At 41.5% G+C, this 20483-nt stretch overlaps 1 pseudogene; it reads left to right on the top strand.

Moving 5' to 3' along the window:
* The first annotated feature begins 7749 nt into the window (after positions 1–7749).
* Positions 7750–19672, top strand: LOC105815616 (annotated as a pseudogene).
* Positions 19673–20483: the final 811 nt, after the last annotated feature.

Here is a 20483-nt window from a genome sequence, read left to right as displayed (position 1 = left end):
AAACATTTTAACTGACTCAGAGAAGGAGCCTGCATCAGGCACAGCTCACCGTGAAAACCACCACTCAGAAGGCTGAACATATTCCAAGCCTGGGAGCCAGACTGACTGCTGAAACGCAGCCCAAGAGACGATCAGACCCTGGTGATAAGACAGGGAAACCTCAGCATTTAACTCTGGGAGCTCAAAATGCCTTCCTGTCTTATAAGTTTTCTTGAAAAATAAGACTACATCAAACTGTAGAATGGAATGAAAAAATAAGACACAACCTGGGGGAAAATATTTACAGCCCCTACAACTGAAAATAAATTAGCATGCAGAGTATGTTAAATTTTAAAAAGGCACAAAAGTAATAAAGATATAAATGAATTAAAAGTGAGAAAATGACTAAAAACATTCATATGAGATGATCACATAATAAAAATGTTCAAAGCCAATGGTAATCAGTAAAAAGCAACACATAATCACAGCAATAAATAAAAACATTTATAAGGAATAAACTCACATGCACAAATGGTCAGTTAATCCGTACACTCCATTGACATTTCCCGGTAAAACTGAATTCATCCATAATCTACAACCCATCATTTTTTTTCCCAATGAGTAATAAATTTATGAAACATTAGAACTTGGGGACAAACAGGAATGACATTGTCAACAATGTCAAAAAATAAACTTGAAACAACTCAAGTGATATCAGTAGAGGAATGGACGAGGAAATTTGGTGACTCACAGCCTCAGACAGCAGCATGTGCGCAACAGACTGCAGCAAACAAACCACAAAAACCTTTTCAGCGTAATGTAAAAAGAATATCAATGGTAACATTAGGTTACTGAAAACTCAAAAGACGTAAAACGAAGCAAAACTCTGCTTCATGATAAACAGACAGTTAAGCCACAAAAAATCAGGAGTATGGTCACCTCTAGATGAGATCAGACAGACATACCAGAACTGCCAAGGCCTGTTTATTCACCTGGATGGTGAGTCCACAAGGGGTTATATTTCTACTATTAACACACAGTGTAAAACAATTTATTTCAAGAACATTCTTTGCTTCTTCAGACCATATCACTCAATTCACTCAGATTTTCAACCAAGAAAATAAATCTCTTACGCTCAAATCATGAATGATGAAATTGTTAATTAAACACTTGGGGAAACAGGAATTATATGGCAGCAAGTTTCATTAAAAAAAAAAAAGGAAGCAGCCTGTTTCATCCACAGTTCACAAGAAATCCCATACTCAAGAAGTTAAGCAGGCTTCTATGCTGGGGGACCACTCTCACTGTAGAGATGTAGCCTAGGGTGGCTCAATCTCAGGTAGTGAGTGTGGAAAAACCTGAGCAGCCAGGAAATTTAATTCTGGGAGCTCCATACACTCTACTGTCTCCTCCTCACAGGGCGGAAACACTTCCTCCTTCAGGGCCTCAATTCTCAACAACAACCCAACACTCACCAGAGGTCAGTGTAAGCTTCGGACCTGTGATGTCTTTTTTCTGACACCACTTCTGACTCCAAAAGTGCGGAGTTTAACATCAAGCAATTCTCCCAACATCAACTGGGTGTCCAACAACTCAATTCTGACATCACTCAGAGTTAGAACAGACCCCACAAGTTCAGGGCTCAGTCCCACATCACTGCCCCCGCCCCATAGATGCCAGTGGCAAGCCCCAGGGGCCCATCTGTACTTCTGAGCAACTGCCTATAAATCAGGCACTCCCATAACCCCCTCGTGTTTAATAATTTGATAGAACTACTCACAGAACTCAGCAAAACATTGTACTTATGTTTACCAGATTACAAAGGATACAACTCAGGAGCAGCCACGTGAAAGAAAAGGATAGGGCAAGGGAAATGGTGGGGGAAGACAGCATGCACACATAATCCTAGCCAATAGCTGTAAGGAAATCCCTCACCCTTTGTGTTCTGCAAGAACAGCTTACTGCACGGAAATGCCCTTCCCATTATGACTAAGCCAAAGACTCTGCAAATTCCCATTTTTTTTGCCTCATAAACAATTATCTGAACAGTTTTTTCTTCGGTGGTCAGAATACTTGTTAACCAAACTTTGCTTAAGTTTCTCTCCTTCCCCCATGTCCCTGAACTTTGACCTACCCTCAGCTTGACTCAACATAAAACCCCTCTCTATGCTCCTTCTTAGAACAGAGTGACTTTGGGGTGAAATATTTTCTGACCTAGGATCTGATTTTGCCACGCTCCACCCTGTCCTCCCCCTCCCACCTTCTTTCTGATCTTGTGCACTCTTCCCTATGAAAGAAAGCCCATTTCTGCCTAATTATTGAGATGTTTGCAGACGGTATAATTGGTGCTTCTCCAATTGCGGTATTTCTTTAGAATAAAGTCCCTTACATTATTTACTAAATGATTTATGAAATAATAAATCATTTAGTAAATAATGTAGAGAAACAGCCTCAGGACAACAATTACATCTCATAAAGGGCTTCAAATTGTCCTTCCATCCCAACCCCAATAACATTTGCCTAAGGAGCCCCTGCTTTCCAGGGCTCTGTAGGTTTTCTTAATATAAACTGCTCCTTCCATGGTTGGTGTGAGCAGGCTGGGTCACCTGCTGGGGAGGCTCCCCAAGAAAAACTAACTGGGCCTTGAGTGAGTCTTCTTTGCAGGCTCAAGATTGGCCTTAGCTTGGAGTCACCGAGCTCAGACTTCTGATTCCCAGTCAAGGTTAGTCACTTAGTTTTAAATAAGAAAATACCCAGTGTTTGAAGAACCCTGCATAATTACTCAAACTCAGTGTTTATGTTTATAGGAGGGATGGAAATTCTAAGGCACTTACATTTCATATTTCAACTGGAACAACATAAGTATCTATCCCTTTTAGACAACAAATGTCATTTAATTTTTATTTCCATGATAATAAATCATTTATTAAATAATCACATGTTAACACTTTCAGGAGTTGCCAATTCCTGTCCCATAAGATTTCACAATAAACTCCAATATCCAGGTGACAGGATACAGAAGAGAGTTATCTACTGTAATAAATTCTCCACCCTGCAAAAAAGAGGAACTGATATTTTGGAGAATCTTTGTTAAAAAAGGAAATGTATTCATTTCCACTAGAAAATGTGAAAGAGAGATTTTTTCCTATTTTTTCCCCTGGTAGCATTCCCAAAACTAAGCCCTGGAACTCCATTTGAAATCACCCCCTGCAACCCCCTTCCCTCACCCTCAAAAAAAAAAAAAAAAAAAAAAAAAAACAGACCTGAGAAACTTACTAAACTTACTCTAGGGAAGAAAAAAAGGTAAATAAGAATTTTTATCAAATGGACTATATGACTGGATATTTACCTTTTTTCTCATTTTTTTCTTTTACAAAAAAAAGTAAAAGTTTCATTAACTGAAATGAAAAACTGAAGCTGAAATAAGTGAATGAATCTTTTCAAGGCAACAAACGCATGGAGGGGTGGTGCTGACTGGAACATAGACATGTCTGATTTAAGTGCTGAGAGTCAGGCCGTTTAGCACTTGAGAGATCTTCCCACCCCCATCCTGTCCATTAAACAGGAGGCAATTAGACAAGTGGCTATAGTGCCCTGGGTTCCTACCTAAGAAAACCAAAATATAACCCATGCATTTCTTGTAAATTAATAACAAATGGAAACAACACTTAGCCTTAACTAAAGAACCACTAAACCACCAATTAACCTCTGATTACATAAGCAGAAAATAGCTACCTGGATAGTCCAAATAAAGTGACTACATAACTGTAACCGATCAATCATTTGATTTGTTTTGCTTCTTTATGCACCTTATAAAAGCCTTTCCTTGAAGCCCTTCCCATCGACCCTCAAGACACAAATAACGGCTGGGGGCTTCCTAATTCACGAAACGCTGCTTTTCTGAAATAAAGTAACGTTTTAGCGGTGTCTCAGTTTAATTTTCAACAACAAAAAGAAGGACTAGGGACCCCACGGACCACAGTTCCTCCCACGCACGAGTCAGGATTCTCCCCTGATGACCCTCCCATTGTCACCACACAATCTGGGCGAGATGCGGGGTTGCAGGTGCAGAGCTGCCCAGAGAGGGTCCCAGATTGGGGCCAAAGGGGCCGGGCAGGGACAAACCAGTATGTCCAGGGGCCTGGCCCGGCACCCACTGTGCGCCGGAGGGGACCGAGGTCTGAGCTGTGCCAGGGCGACTGGGCTCTGCAGACTCCAGGGCTCACTGGGGAGGCCCGGGTCACGCCACAGCCAGTTCGGCCAATTCCAACCAGCACTCCTCCCCCCTGTCGGGACACCTGGCTCCGCACACTCACCATTTCCCGCTTGCGACGTATCTGAGGGTCCTCCCGATGGGCCTTCCAGTGCCTTCGGGACAAAGGGCAACAGAGACTCGGCACAGCCACCTGGACCTCCCAGAAAGAAGGAGAAGGAGCAGTGGACATGGACTTGTACAGCCAACATCCGGAAATGAGAGACAAAGGCCCAACCAGACCACGAAGCCCCTCCTCTTTTCCGGCTGCGCGCCTGATTAGACAGTCCCCACCCCGGTGCTCCTGATTGGATACCGTTTCGGGGCCCGCCCCCTCACGCATTGAGTGACAGGAGATGCAATCCCACACGAGGCTGAGTAAGCCCAGAATGACAAGTTTTTGGTTATAGCTCTTGGACCGGGAGCCTCCTAGGGAACATTCTCATTTAACCTTGTATTTTAAGTTATATCCGTTTATGAATAATATATATAATATTTTAAATTGGGATAATACAGTGACAATTATTTTAAAATTTCAGATTTCATAACCTTCATAGTCTCTGGTCTTTGGAGGAGGAGGCTGCCCAGTCTGAGTTGTTTTTTTTTTTTGTTTTTTTTTTTTGAGACAGAGTCTCACTCTTTTGCCCGGGCTAGGGTGAGTGCTGTGGCGTCAGCCTAGCTCACAGCAACCTCAAACTCCTGGGCTCAAGCAATCCTTCTGCCTCAGCCTCCTGAGTAGCTGGGACTACAAGCATGCGCCACCACGCCCGGCTAATTTTTTCTATATATTTTTAGCTGTCTGATTAGTTTCTTTCTATTTTTAGTAGAGACGGGGTCTCGCTCTTGCTCAGGCTGGTTTCGAACTCCTGAGCTCAAACAATCCACCCGCCTCAGCTTCCCAGAGAGCTAGGATTACAGGCGTGAGCCACCGCGCCCGGCCTGCAGTCTGAGTTTTGAAAAGGGAGGCGATCCTCTAGGCAGCACTGTCCAGGAGAAATAAAATGTGAGCCACTGTCACTTTAAATTTTCTAGTAGCAAAGCAAAAAAAAAAGAAACGCGTAAAATTGATAGTAATAAGTTAACTCAATATGTCCAAAATATTACCGTTTAAATATGTGATCTATATAATATTATTAATGAATTTTGGGGGGGTTACTAAATCTTTGGAAGTCACTCTGTATTTTTAGCTTTCAGCACATCCCAATTGAGACAGCAGGTGTGCATGTACTTGTCTGGCTTTCCCACTTTTATTTATGTAAAGGTTGATCGATGGGTCCAGGAAATGTCCGCCTTTCCTTTCATATAATTGTTTGGCATTATTGATTAATATTTCCTGATTTCATTTATTTCACCGAGGGATGTAAAATAGCAGTTTTCTAATTATTAATATATCCTCTGCATGTATTAGCTCTCATTCTATTAAGAACTGTATTTCCTCGTGAGTTCTTCATTACATTGAAAACTAGCCTATATCATGTCTATGCCAAAATATTACTAAATTACCCACCATCTTTTTCATCACTATCTGTGACTTCAGGCTTTGGGGTGCGAGTCTTATATTTATATCACAGCATAATAAACTCGCTCAAAAGGTCCAAATCATTCTCCTGTTTTTTACCATGTTCAAAAGATGCTTTTTTAATTCTTGAAGAGGAAGATGATTCAACAGATGGTACTGGGCATTAAGTTCAAAGCGATCTTTATTTTCTTTCTTTTGGATTATTCTATTGACTAGTTCTTGGTCATTCTTTGGTTTTTCTTATTTTGTTGGTCTTTTAACAGAAAAAACACAGATCTGGTATTGCTTTTGCCAGAGATGGACGCTTTTATGGAAGTGATAAATGACCATTTGTAGATTTTTTGTTAATAAGTACAATAGGTGAGGAATAACTTTTATGTTCTAGCCATGCTGAAAACAGAAAATAAAAAATATCCAAATGAAAAAGATAAAAACAAAAGCTAGCCTATCAGAAAAGGAAGGATAAAAGCTTGGTTCTTCCTTTTATCAATTGTCATAATAATGATGGTGTGGCCCCAGCAAAGAAAATATATAAATGATATTTTTGTAACATTATTTTTGTGTGTATTTGATGGGACTCCATACACTGTAGCCTGTATCTATATTTAAGCTCAAATTGTCCTGTCTTAGGTCAGGGAGGGATCGTTCACATTGGTTCCTTTGTCCTTGTGCCATGATGAGTCTATATGTTTTGAGACTTTATTTTCTGGAACAAACAGACATGTGTGCTTCCCTTTGTCTGTTATGAAAGTTGCAAACCGATGTCCCCTTTAGCATTTTCCTCCTTACTTGAGTTATTGTGCTTCTTATCATGCACAATATTCTGGTTTTATATTGTGTGCTTTATCAATCTTTTATCAATATTTCTTTGTTTGAGTCATAGGCCAGATTTATTATCACAGCTTGTAGAAATATTTACCAATGTTTTCTTCTATTATTTGTATGTTTTCAATTTTTTACCATTTAAATTTCTTCTTTATTTATCCTTTATCTTACTCTAGCATGTGAAGAATGAATCAATTTTCATCTTTTTTATAGGAACATACAGTTACCAAACACAAAGTATTAATAAAGTCTCCTCATCAGGAGTTTTTATTCCACAACTTCTCTTATACATTTTGATATATTTTTGAATTTTCCATCCTGGTCTGTTAGCCTGTTTTTGCATCAACACCACACTGCTTTAATTATAGAATATTTTAATGTGTTTTAATTTCTTGCAGAACTAGAAGCCCTCATTATGTTTCTTTACCAGGAATGCTGACTATGCTTATATTTTTGTTCTTCCACATGAACTTTGAAAAATCATTGCCAGCTTTTTAAAAAAAACTGACACTCTATTATAAATAGAGATCAAATACGATGTTGAAGTTAGCTTAAGGATAAATAACCTCCTTATATTATTTTTTCTATCCAAGAACAGGATGTGACTTTCCATTCGTTTAAGTCTTCATTCATATATTTCAGGAATGCTTTATTAATTATTTTTGCTCATATAGAATTTGCACACTCAGCATCAAATTTATTCCTAGGTAATTTTGTTTTAATTTTTAAAATTTATTCATATTTACTTTTTCATTGCATCCGTCTCACACTGTTCCCATCAATGCTGTGTATTAGACACAGGCTACTGTCGGCTGGCTCTGCGCTCACACCCCCAGCCGGCGCGGGGCGAGCGGGGCGGCACAGGTCACCTCCGGAGCGGGAAACCCGGTGTCGGTGTAACCCGCACGGTGGGAGCGGCAGCTGCTAGAGCAGCAGCAGGAACAGCAAGGGCGGGCACCCTGTGCCCCGCATCCTCCAGGCAGCGGATTGCGCCACTCTAGCCCTCGGACGGCCGGGCGCCACTGGCCGGGATCTCCGCCGCTGTGACTACTCCGGACTCACGTGGGGAGACTGCCCGCCGGGAGGGCGGCTGAGCCGCGGAGTTCGCTGCTGCTCTTCTCCCCACCGTCTCGTGGGTGTCGTCCCTCGGGTCTTGAGAGAACTCTGTAGCAGGATGGAGCGCCCTTTGCGGAGGGGCAGACGAAGGGAAATCGTGAAGAAGACCGAGGAAGAGGGGCTCGGAGTAAGGGTCCAGAACCACCAAGCCGGCCGTGCGGGGCGAGTGCGTGCGAGGCAGGGAGCCCCGACGCGCCCCGGGCTCGAAGAGCAGCGGAGGCTGCGAACTGCCCTCCGCGGAGCAGCGGTAGGACCCGGAGCGTTTGTGCAACTGTGGAGAACACCGAGCGCTGGTAGCGCTGGGCCTGCCGAGCGCCCCGCCCTGCCCCCGCGCCGTCGCCCCTAGCTGCCCGGCCTGGAGCCTCCGCTGCGGCCTCGACCTCGCTCTCAGCCACGTCCCAGGAGCCCACAGCGTCAGGCAGAAGGCGCAGCGGGGTACGCGGGGGTCGCCCCGAAAGCGCCGGGTTTCTTTGTGTGCGGTTAGCTGAAGCCACCGCGCCACCTGCACTTCGTCCGCCGCCGCTTGGGAAAACCCGGAGCGGGAGAAGCGCAAAGAAAAACAGCCCGCCTGGATTTGGTCACCCAGGACCGACGCCGCGCACGCGGGTCGCGGAGGGGTGCGCCGGTGTCAGCGCACTGGGGTTGGAGGTAAGGCTCCGAGCGCAGTCCCCGGGCGGGCGTCTCCGCGCTGGTCCTTGCAGCAACTGGGCCCGGGGCCCCTGCGGTGTGGCCCTGAGGGCGGGAACCTGACAGAAGCGAGCGGGAGCAGGAGCAGCTGCGGGCGCCCCTCACCTTCCCCGTTTCTGTCTTGCTTCCCGACTTTATGTCCCTCGGCGGGATTAAAGTTGGAAATTGAGCGGAAAATCGAGTTGCTGGGCGAACGGAGTCGCGGCCACTTCCAGAGCGATGTGTCCCTCAGAACCGGCACCCAGTCCCCCCAGACTCTGCACCAGATTTTCAAGTTCGCCATTCCGCAGATTAAAGACGAGTTCCAGTTCCCGCAGGCGCAGTATTACAGCCCTAAAATGGACTGTGAGAAACTGGCAAGTGAAAAGACAGAAAGGCAGAAGCAAGGTGACGTATTATGAAATGTCATATGGAGTAAACACTGAAGTGCCTAAGTAGACCGCCTAGAGGTTGAATATAATTCGCGCACGTCATCCCATTTCTGTTTTAGGGGTTTCACTCTGTTGCTCCGGCTAGAGTGCAATGGCTTCACAATAGCTCTCTGCAACTTTGATGTCTTGGCCTCAAGAGATCCTTCCGCCTTGGCCTCCCGGAGCACTAGGATTAGGGGCTTGAGCCACCCCGCCGGGCACCACCGCGACCGCTTAATTTTTTTTTTTTCTTATTTTTTGTTGAGACGAGGGTTTCGAGGGTCTCGCTATTTTGCTCAAGCTGACCTCAAGCAATCCTCCCGCCTCAGGAACATCAACAACGGGTGGCCCAGGCTGTCCAGCGTGCCAAACAGGTGAGCATAGCAGGGTTGAATGCAATCAGCAGGCCCCAGTAGTTGTAAGCATAGCGTCTTTCTCATGGCAACGGCCCCCCAGTACTGCTAACTCTTTCACCCTTCAGGACTTCAGCCTCCTGCAATCCCTCCCCGCGGGGACAGCGCCGGCCTTCTTGCACAGGCTGGCGCTCTGAGTGGGCAGTCTCACCTGGCAAGGAGATGACAAGAAGCACTGCGATGGAGAGACGGAGCCCCGGGCACAAGCAATTCCTTCCCGGGATCAGACAGTCTAAAAGACACAGACAAATGCAGAAATGGGCCTGAATTTTCCAACGACATTAAGAAAAGGAAGGCGGATGATAAGGACTCCAGCCACTATGACAGTGTTGGTGACAAAAGCTATGACAATTTAGTTGCGGTTATATCTGATGAGGACCTTTCTTCTCCGTGAGCAATCACTGTCCATTTGCCTGGGGGAAAAGGGAATCGACAAACATCGCCTGCCAAAGAAAGAGGCTTCTAGCAGGCCAGCTTCCACGACTTCCTCGGGAGGTTCCCTTTCTTTGAACTCCACAGAAATGAGCTTGCCTGACAAAGCCAGCATGCCTGTTCTGAAATCCAGACGCCGCGCAGCGTCCCAGCGCTGACTCTGTCTGTGTGGCCTGGAATCGCCTCACCAGCCTCAGGTTGTGCGGATCCCACAGCGCGGAGTTGCTGCCGCTGCAGCAGGAGAAGCAGACCTTGGACTCAGCCCCTTCCATTCTTGTACAGTGTGTCGTGGGGTTTCTTATGGTCACCATGCACGCCACCTCACCATGGTTGAGGGGGTTCATCTGGTCAGCATGCTGCGATATTCCGGGTCCAATGAGGGCACCAGGGGAAAAGGAAAAGGCTGCATCTCACCCTGCGCAGTAACGCTGAAGGAGTATGCGAGTTTACCTCCAGGGATTCCTACCTACCGTCCAAACGGTAGGTACTCTCATGTGAGGGGGAGGATGGAACCCCACCATGGGGGAGCGCCCACAGGCCACCACTGCAGTAGCATTGCTCATCTGGGGAGAAATGTTGTGTGGGCTGGCATACCCTGAGCTGGGGCTGGTCAGGTCCCCGTTCAGACCGTGTTTAAAGAGGGGGTCCATTTTTGTCTATTCCTCTGTCCTGGGGCAAATGGACAATGATTGCTCACGGAGAAGAAGGGTCCTCATTAGACACACGCACAACTAAGCTGTCATCCCTAATGATTTCTAATGATGGCACCAAGCTCTGCAAGTGTGGTTTGGACAACATGGTCAAGTCCTGGGACCTGTGCAAGGGACAGCAGCTGCAGCAGGATGACTTCACCTCCCAGATGTTCCCCCTGAGACACTGCCCCACCAGGGAGTGGCTGGCTGCGGGCATGGAGAGAAGCAACGTAGAGATGATGCAGGTAAGTAAGCCCGACAAGTGCCAGATGCACCTCCATGAGAGCTGTGTGTTGTCCCTGAAGTGTGCTTACTGTCATAAGTAGTTTGTGAGTACTGAAAAAGACAACCTCCTCCAGGCTTGGCAGACTGCCTGTGAAGCTAGTATATTTCAGTTCAAAGAGTCCTGTTAGTGCTCAGCTGTGACATCTCTGTGGATGATAAGTACATAAACACACACACACACACACACACACACACACACACACACGCACACACACACACTTGTTTCTAAACCTTGACAAGAAACTACTTTGCATCTACAAAGGAGAGACAAGTCCATCAACAGAAGGTCACCTCTCTGCCTAGACCAACTGGAACCCTGAAGTCAAGTGGACAGAGGGGCCTAGGATTGTAGGACTGAGGAAAGAAATCTGCTGACCTGTGTTAGAACCTCTTCTTTTCTTTCTGAATGATCTGTGCATTCCTCCTTGCCAGAGTGAGAGATTACCTTTCTGTTCCTTGTACTTCACTTCACAATCTGTCTTTTGGAGATCAACAGTGTCTCCAATGAACTTGCTTCCTAGTTTTGTATCTTGAGAAATGTTTTTTGAATTTTTGTTGAAGGTTAAACATTTGTATAAATTGTGAATATATTTGGTTTATTACAGTAAATAAAGGCTTTAGTACCATTTAAAAAAAGGCTACTACTGGTAGGTTTTTTGCATCAATGTTATATTGTACTAGTTTACTGAACTTATTTTTGTATTAGGTTTTTTTCTGCCAACTCCTTTGTGTTTCCAAATATACGGTCATATCATCTGCAAATTGAGTCTTACCTATTTGCTTTCATTTTTTCAATTGCCTTGGATAAGGGTCATTGTAAATTTCATGAATACTATTAATATTGTTTTGCAAAATTGTAGGAATCTCCCTGATGTTTTCCATGAGTATGAAAAAGACTGTTTTGTTTATGTTATGGCAAATGTTATAGTGACCGGTCCCAGGGGAATAACCGAGCGGCACGCAGAGAGTTGGAGAGTTAATGTTTAACTTTTTAATGTCAGCGGGCCCAGAGGAGACAAGTCTCCAAATTCTGAGTACCTCTTCTTGGTTTTTGTCAGGTTTTATATTTTTTGCGGGGGTTAATCTTATCCAATAACATACACAAGCATAAAAGTTAACCAATTAGTAAAAGGATTAAAAGTTAGCCAATTGATAGCAGTTTTTACATGCAGTACAGTTATGATAGGCTTATAACAAACAGTATAGTTATGATAGGTTTACAATAAGCAGTACAGTCATGACAGGCTTATAACTCTGCTTAACTGTTTTGTGGTTTCAGGTAGCTGGTGCATATTCTACCTACTTGCTCTACTTAGCTGCTTTGAGGTTTTAAGCAGAACTGTCATGGAAATTCCCCAACATCTAGTTTGAAAAGATCTATCAATTCATAATTTTGATGCTTTTAAATTAACAGTAATGCATGCTAAATTCTCCTAAATAAACATTTTTGCATCTCTAAACATGATCATATGACTGTTATATTTATCTCTATGAAAATGGTGAACCTTATCAGTGGATTTTCTAATATGGAATTACTCTAGAATTCCAAGTGTAAAATGTATTTTGTCACTATATATTGTTTTATTAATCAGTTAGGATTTCTTTGCTAGTATTTTATCTTGCATGTTTCTATGTGTAGGCAGAGATGAAATTTTTCTGTAATATTCTATTTTGTACAATTTTTAGAAGTTTTTGTTATTAGTGTTCCATTTGATTTCCATATACTTCCACTGTAATGTTCTTGAATTGTGAAAAGCTCTGATTTATGTGATATCTAAAATGACTATGGAATTTCTCTGTTAAACCACTTGATCCTGGATCTTTATTTGTGAGAGCCTCTTTTATAGACTTTTCTGCTTCTATGGACATTATTATGTTTAGACTTTGAATCAAAATAGGGGTCCATATTGGTAAAGAATATTTTCCTAGAAAATTTCCATATCATCTTGTTTTCCAAATGAATGTACATTGAGTTTTGCTAATTGTTCTTTAATGATTTTAGTATAAATTTATGATACCATGTTCAATTTTCTACATCTAACCCATTGATGCAACTTTGTTAGTTTCATCGTGTCACCTCCTTTTTCTTCCCATAACTTAAATAAAGGGGCATCACAGGAGAGCAAGAATTCACAAAGTATTAGATTTTGGGTAAAAGACCTTCTCAGGGAAGCACATCGTCCAGTGCACAACACATGCTTCACTGCCAGTCCCTCGTGTCAGACCTTAGCATCTCCTACTGTCTTCCACATGACATCCTGTCTCCTCCAATGACCATGGAAAAGGAAGCACCTCTCCCAAACACTCTCATGGTATCCGTGCAGATGCTGATTGGAGGAACTTGCAATTATTCAGGGTATTCATGACAAAGATGGAATTTTTCAGATATAGTCTCAACTCCACTAGTGTGTGTGGGGAGTTAGCTACGCTCCCGGCAAAAAATTGGGTCCCTTGGGTAGAGGTCGTCGCAAAGGATAAGAAAATAATAGAAAAAGGAAAATAATGGAAATAAAAGAATACACAGAGACGAAGGTAAAGTTTTATAGATTTATAAAGATAATAGACAAAAGCGGGATACTCAGGGGTCCTTGGATCTCTCCGTCAATCACAAGCCCATGAGTGAAGTTTCACATGGGTATTTATAGGTACAGTGATCAGTGCCAGGGGTAACAGATTTACATAACAACATGTAGTTCGTCTTAGGTTAAAAGTTTTTCAAAAGGCTTCTTTAGATCCCTTAACTAGCTCTATCTACGTGAACAAATGGTTACAAAATCTTTCAAAGACTAACTTCTAAATTCTAAGGTAAATTTATCACTTAACAGAAGGATTAAACAGAGATATAGTGGCTCCATATTTTCTTTATCAAGTTATCGTGGATGGAGACAGGTAGTCAGGAGTTTAAGCAGGAACTGTCGCTTGGGCTAATTGCTTTTAGCCACAGGTGTCTGTCTGTCGGGCGGGCATTCTTTGATCAGCTCTCATCCTGTGGCTCCTAGCAGACCTGCTTTGCCTTTCAAAGCAAGTCAGAACTACAGGTCTGAGAATCTCGCAGCGCCATCCTGGAAAGCAGCTGCCACTGATCTTTGAGATGCCCTCCTGAGGTGAAACAGCTTTCGATAATGCAAACTAAGACGTTCACATATTCCTTCAGGGCAAAGCCCTGTAAAACTCCTGGCACCATTTCTGTCTCTAATATAGTTACATTAATTTCTGGAGCGACAAGTGTGCACTGTCATTGCCACCACAGATGAAACCATAATTGCAGTTCTGTGGGGAAGTGAGGTCACAGAATTGCAAGAATTTATTTCAGGGTTTTCCTGCCTTCCCTTCCACATATACACTGACTGCCCAAACCGTCATACCGAGCCCAGAAGGAGTAAGGGGAGTATTTTAGATTTCAGTAGGAGAGGCAGAGTCTGTAAGGGAGACTCTTATCAGGAGTCTGTGTAAGTGCTCATGTCTGGAAAAGGCATTATTCTGAATTTAAAACTGGTCCAGTGCCAAATATACTCAGGATGGAAAAGTAATTCCTGAGGCAACAGATGACCTCTTGGAAATAGACTGGTGATCCTAGACACTGATCCCTGTCATCTCCTAATATAATTGAATCCATAGGGATGGCAGTTAATGTTTATTTTAGTAAATTTAAGCTGATACTTAAATTTTCTATGATTACCATTCTGAAATTAATCTCCACTTAAATCATGGACACAATTTTCAGGAAAATAAAAATGTTGGTATAAAATCTTCATAATAATTAAATGGAACTATAATACAATGATCAACTGCTGTATAGAAACCATGTATCTGAGTGGCAGTGACTAGAATGCTAGTATCTTTTCTCTAATGCTGGGTGTATTATGTGCTTTCCTGTTTTGACAGAAAACCTCTGTTGTCTATTGATTATGCTGAGATTATTTTCTCTGTTGAAGTAATGGAAGACACCTTTAAGAAAAAGGTTACATTGTTATCTTGGGTTTCAGATAGCAGAAAAAAACTCAAGGCCTTCAACAATTTCTGCTTTAAAAATTGTTGCAATGTCACCTCTAGTCTCATTATGAATCTCTCCAGTAATTATTCAATGCACTTATTTCCATACATTTTGGATGGACTGTTACGTATTTGTCTTATACTGGAGTATAATTTAATAATGATTGCATTGTCATTAACTATTATCATTTCATTTATTATTAAATGAATCACAATATGATCATAATCAGCAAGTACCCTGCAGTGTTTTATGTCTCATTCATGTGTCTGAACCCATAGCATAGCTCACAGCGATACTCTACAATGATATTGATGGTTGGCTCTATTGTAATCTCATTTCTAGATCAAGGAAACATACAAACCTTGTGAGTGTAGTATTTGGAGTAAGAATTATTTCTTGACAGACAAACAACCTGGGTTTAAATTCTGATTCAGGCAACTTACTGGGATGGAAGTCAAATGAGTATTTTACTCTGTCTTTGCCTAAGTTTCCTCATTGGCTAGAGCTTGCAAATGCTTTAAAATATATATTTTGTATATATTATTCTGGAAAATGGAGAAGTACAGTCACCACAAAGCAAAAGGATCTGGATATTGTTCTTGTGTACTTCATAACAAAGTCATGAAGTAACTTGTCTGTAATTGAAGTAACTTGTATGAGGAGTTATGAAGTGACTCCTCATGACTGGTAAGTTTTTTAGCCTTTCCTAGTATTTTTGGGTTTGGACTTAGGATCTGGACCAGTGGCCCTGTGGTTTTCATCCTGTACAGACACAAGCAGTGGGTCCAACACATTTATAGGACAGACTTCTTTCTCAGATGCTCTCCTGAAGCCAGGGCCACCCAAAGAATCCTTATTCGGTTGGGTTCCTTTGTAACTTTTTTCACCCTCTGCTCCTTACAGTTCACGCGGTACTTTGTTATGATCCCAGATGGTGGCTGGTGAACATCACTGTGCTAATTAATTAGTTTCCCAACTGTCAGCCACTTTGTTCCCATGGACCAAGACAACCGTACATCCTGACACTGCTCTGCCTGCTGCAAACTAAAGGCCCAATGCCCTAATTTGGTAATAGAGCAGAAAAAGTTATTTTTGTTTTCACAATGTGCAGTTACTTTTTACTTACTTTTTTCTAGCAGCTTTTTGAGATATATTAAAAATTCACATATAATAGAACTTTACCTTTTGAAGTATGCCATTCATTTGTTTTTTAGTGTATTTACAGAGCTGTGAAAACATTTTTACCATCTAGTTTTAGAACCTTTTTTCACCCACAAAAGGAACTTCACACCCAGTGGCAGTCACTCCACACCTGCCCTCGTCTCCAGTCTTAGGCAGCCACAAGTCTGCTTTCTGTCTCTATAGAGTTGCCTATTCAGGATATTCCATGTCAGTAGAATCACACAGTATGTGCTCTTGTGTGACTGGCTTTTTTCACTTAACATAACTTTTCAAGGTGCATCTGTGTTTTAGCATGTATCCATACTTCATTCTTTTTCCATGTGGAATCATATACCATTGCTTGGATATACATTTTAAAAGTCTGTTTATGAACTTTGGGTTGTTTCTTCTTTTTGTCTATTGGGAATAATGTTTTTGTGAACTTTCATGTACAAATTTTTTTGCACATATGTTTTAATGCTCATCTGAGCTGTGTTAAACCAAACATCCACAGTACCCTGGGGATGGAGATTTTCTGGGTAGCTATTAGTGTGGACAAAATATTGACTGTCCTTTAGTGATATTATGTTTGTTGGTCCAATAGCTTTATTGAGATATCATTGACATACAAAAGCTGTATGTATTTAAGGCATACTTGATGTTCTGATATACTTACACACTGTGAAATGATGACCACTGTTCAGCTAATTAACGTATATAACACCTCTACATAGTTACCATTTGTATGCGTGTTAAAATTTAAGATCGACCCTCAGCAAATTTCCAGTCACAATACAGTATTTACTATCATCCCCAAGTTGCACATTAGATCACAGAATTTATTCATTTTGCATAACTGAAACTTTGTATTCTTTAATCAATATCACCCCATTTGCCCCTCCTCTCAATTCCTGGAAAACACCATCCTTTTTCTGCTTTTATCAGTTTGACTATTTTAGATTCCATGTATAAATGATTTTACACAATAATTCTCTTTCTGTGCCTTGCTTATTTCTCTCAGCGTAATGTCTTTCAACTCCATCCATGTTATCATAAATGGCAAGACTTTCCTCTATTTTATGGCTAAATAACATTCCACTGTGTATATATGCCACTTTTTTTTTTTTTTTTTTTACCTGTTCATCTGCCAAAGGACATTTTGTTTGTTTCCTATCTTGGCTGCTATGAGGAGTGCTGCAGGGAACATGAGGGTAAAGACAGATGGGGGTTTTTAAAGGAGCTGCAAAAGAGGTCCATGCTCTCCACTGATCTAGAGCGGGAGGGTTGATGGAATCACCACCATGTTAAAATGCCACAAATATTGCTATCTTAACAAAGTTCTGTAGTTTCTCTTGGATAGATAATTTTGATGTTTTTCCTGTGGGTTTGGCAATTTTCAGATTTGTGAAATGGTTGATTATAGTTGTTTTACTAATATTTTCATCATTTTGCAGCAGAGAATAGGATTATTATGGTTTGCATTCAACAATTCCAGAAGTTGATTTCTCTATTCAATTTTTCAGAGTTTTAAGCATTATACTGAGCAATGAAAAAAACAAAATGCTGAGCAGCAGACTGAGCCTCTGTCTTCATGGGGCTTATAATGTAGTCAAATGGCAATCACCAATTGAATTATTAGTCAACAAGCCTGTGTTCTTTTTATTAATTGTTTACTGGAGAAGTTCAGAGGCCAGGGACTTATAACATGTGTGGCTTATAAGAATCTGGAAGTACTGGAAAGCTTCTCTGAGCAATCTGATCAGTGAAACTTTCTGTGGAGTTAGCTTGGCAAGAATGAGATTTTAATAAAAAGGAAAAGCCTGTGCCTGGGGCAGAGCTGGAGTAGAAATAAGGTGTCAGACATTGTACGTGGCCTGGTGATGGGTTTTCAATGCACACATCAAAGGAAAAACTATATATAGTAGTTGTTGGGGAATATTAGCATATATAAATCCACTTTCCGGTGAAAATCGACAGAATAAGCTTGATACAGACACATGGAAATATGTTAGGGAGTTGTTAAGGAATTTGAGAGGGAGCTGGGAAATATAACAAAGTGAAAAGGCAACTTACAGAATGGAAGGAAGTATTTTTAAAGCACATATTTGATAAAGAATAATATCCACAATATATAAGAAACTCACACAACTCAAAGGCAAATATAATAATAAAAACCCTATTTTAAAAATGTGCAAAGGAGCTGAATAGACATTTTTGCAATGAAGGCATAAAAATGACCAAAAGATATATGAAAATGTGCTCAACATTGTTCATCAGGGAAATGCAAGTCAAAATTACAATGAGATATCACCTTTCATCCTTTAGGAGGCCCATTATTAAAAGCCAAAAGATAACAAGTGTTGGCAAGGATGTGGAGGAAAGGGAATACTTACATACTGTTGGTAGGAATGTAAATTTGTACAGCTATTATGGAAAACAGTATAGAGTTCCTTAAAAATTATAATTTAATTTTCCCTCAAAATATTATAAAATAAAAGTTTTAAAATTTTAAAAATTAAAACTACCATATGATACAGTAAGCCCATTTCTAGGTAGATATCAAAAGGAAATAAACTCATTATATTAAAAAGATATCTCCATTCTCATGTGTACTGCAGCATTAGTCACAATAGCCAAGGTATGGAAACAACGTAAGTGTCCTTCAATGAATGAATAAATAAAGAATGTGATACAGAATGTAATATTATTCAGTCATAAAAGGGAGGAAATCCTGGTATTTCTGACAACATGGATGGCCCTGGAGGACATTATGTTAACTGAAATAAGCCAGGAACAAAAAGACAAATACCACATGATCTCACTCACATGTAGAATCTAAAAAAGTCGAACTTTTAGAAGCAGGGTGGAATGTTAGTTACCCGGGTATCACAGAGACGGGTTGAGAAGATATTGGTCAAATGCTACAAAATTTCAGTTTGAGAGGAGGAATATCTTCAAGAGATCTAGGGTACAACATGGGAACTATAGTTAATAACAATCTATTGCATTCTTTAAAATCGCTGAGAGTAGATTTTAAGTGATTTTACCACAAAAAACTGAAAAACATAGGAGGTAATGAATTTGCTATTTAGCTAAAATCAGCTATTTTATAGTACGCATATTTTAAATCATGTTATATGACATAAATATATTGAATTTTTATTTTTCAACTATATACACACATTAAATATGATAACATCTACAAAAATCCTAAAACTAATTATCTTTCTAATCACTAACCATAAATAATAAAAATTAATTTTTAAAAAATCTCAATTACAGTAGTATTAAAAACATGAAATACTTAAAAGACTTGGGGATATATCTGGCAGAAGATCTCCACTGAGATGTAGGAGAAAGAGTATCCAATACCCTTAACCTAAGTTCACATTCCACCTAGTGTCTAAGCCTATGGGATAGAGAAGGACAGAGACATCAGAAGTCAGGAGGAGGTAAGAGGAGTAGATCAGGCAGGATTCCCAGGCTGATGGTCACCCTGCATAGCCGGGTCACACCCCAACCTCTCTTCCTGCCCAGGAATCAGACTCACAATGCTCCTAGTGCGTCTATGAAACACAAGTAGCCTCTCCCACATCTTTCAGTAAAGGAAGACGCAGACGGCTCTGTAGAGCGGCCGCGTCCAGAGACGCCGCCCGACCTGGTGTCCACCAAGGGCCGACACTGCGTGCAGCAGCGCGGCCGTGGAGCAGGAGCAGAGACATGCAGCAACCAAGGAGAAGCAGCCGCTGCCGCCTGCTCACTGTGGCAGGCGACAACCTCTCCACCCGGGCCTGAGCCTCGGAGCTGGGTGCGGAAGGGGCGAGCGAAGGCCACTGCCAGAGAGCAGGACTGGACAGCAGGCCAAAGACACTCCGTGCTGTACGGCCTGGCCACCCGGGGCCCATGAGAGCAAGTTTAAGGAGCAGCCGGCCCTGACTGCAGGCAGAATTGCTTCTGAGTTAAATAAGCTCTTTAAAACTTTTACCGTGCCTCAGTTTATTATTTAATAGGATAAAATAAAACTAACTACATAAGAATGAATCTAATAAAATGTGTATAGCATATGAGAAAAACCATAGAAAGTTAAAATATATGAATGTAGACATAAACAAATGGAAAATAACATCATGTTCTTAGGTAGAAAAATTCAATATTACCAATATCAATTGTTCTTAGGTGATTTATAACTTTAATTTGTTCCAATACAGATGCCATTAAGTATTGCAGGTAGGCATGTTACTGTAAAAAATCTTATAGATGAAGACACAAATAAGAATAGCCAAGAAAACTCTGAAAAAGAAAAAAAAAATAGTTTGCCAGCCCTGTGAGACATCTTAATTCATGAAAAGACCCATAGATCAGTGGACCTAAAAATTCAGAAATAGACCAATGTGCACAAGAAAGTGTCTTAGTCCCTTCAGCATGCTATGGGGGAAAAAAACACACCTTAGACTAAGTACTGTATAAACAACAGAAATTTGTTGCTCATAGTTCAGGAGTCTGGAAAGTCCAAGATCAAGGCACCAGCAAATTTGGTGTCTGGTGAGGGCCCTGTTGGCTTCTTGCTGTATCCTCACATGGCAGAAGGGACAAGGGTGCTCCCTTCAACCTCCTTCACAAGGGCACTAATTACACGAGGACCCTGACTTAATCACTTACCCAGAAGCCCCACATCTAATACTGTCACACTGGGGATTAAGTTTCCCCATATGAATTTG

Source organism: Propithecus coquereli, unplaced genomic scaffold (genome assembly GCF_000956105.1).
Source record: "Propithecus coquereli isolate 6110/MARCELLA unplaced genomic scaffold, Pcoq_1.0 Scaffold340, whole genome shotgun sequence".
Taxonomy (NCBI): Eukaryota; Metazoa; Chordata; class Mammalia; order Primates; family Indriidae; genus Propithecus; species Propithecus coquereli.
Note: the sequence above shows the minus strand (reverse complement) of the source record. Positions and strands in the feature narration are given on the sequence as shown.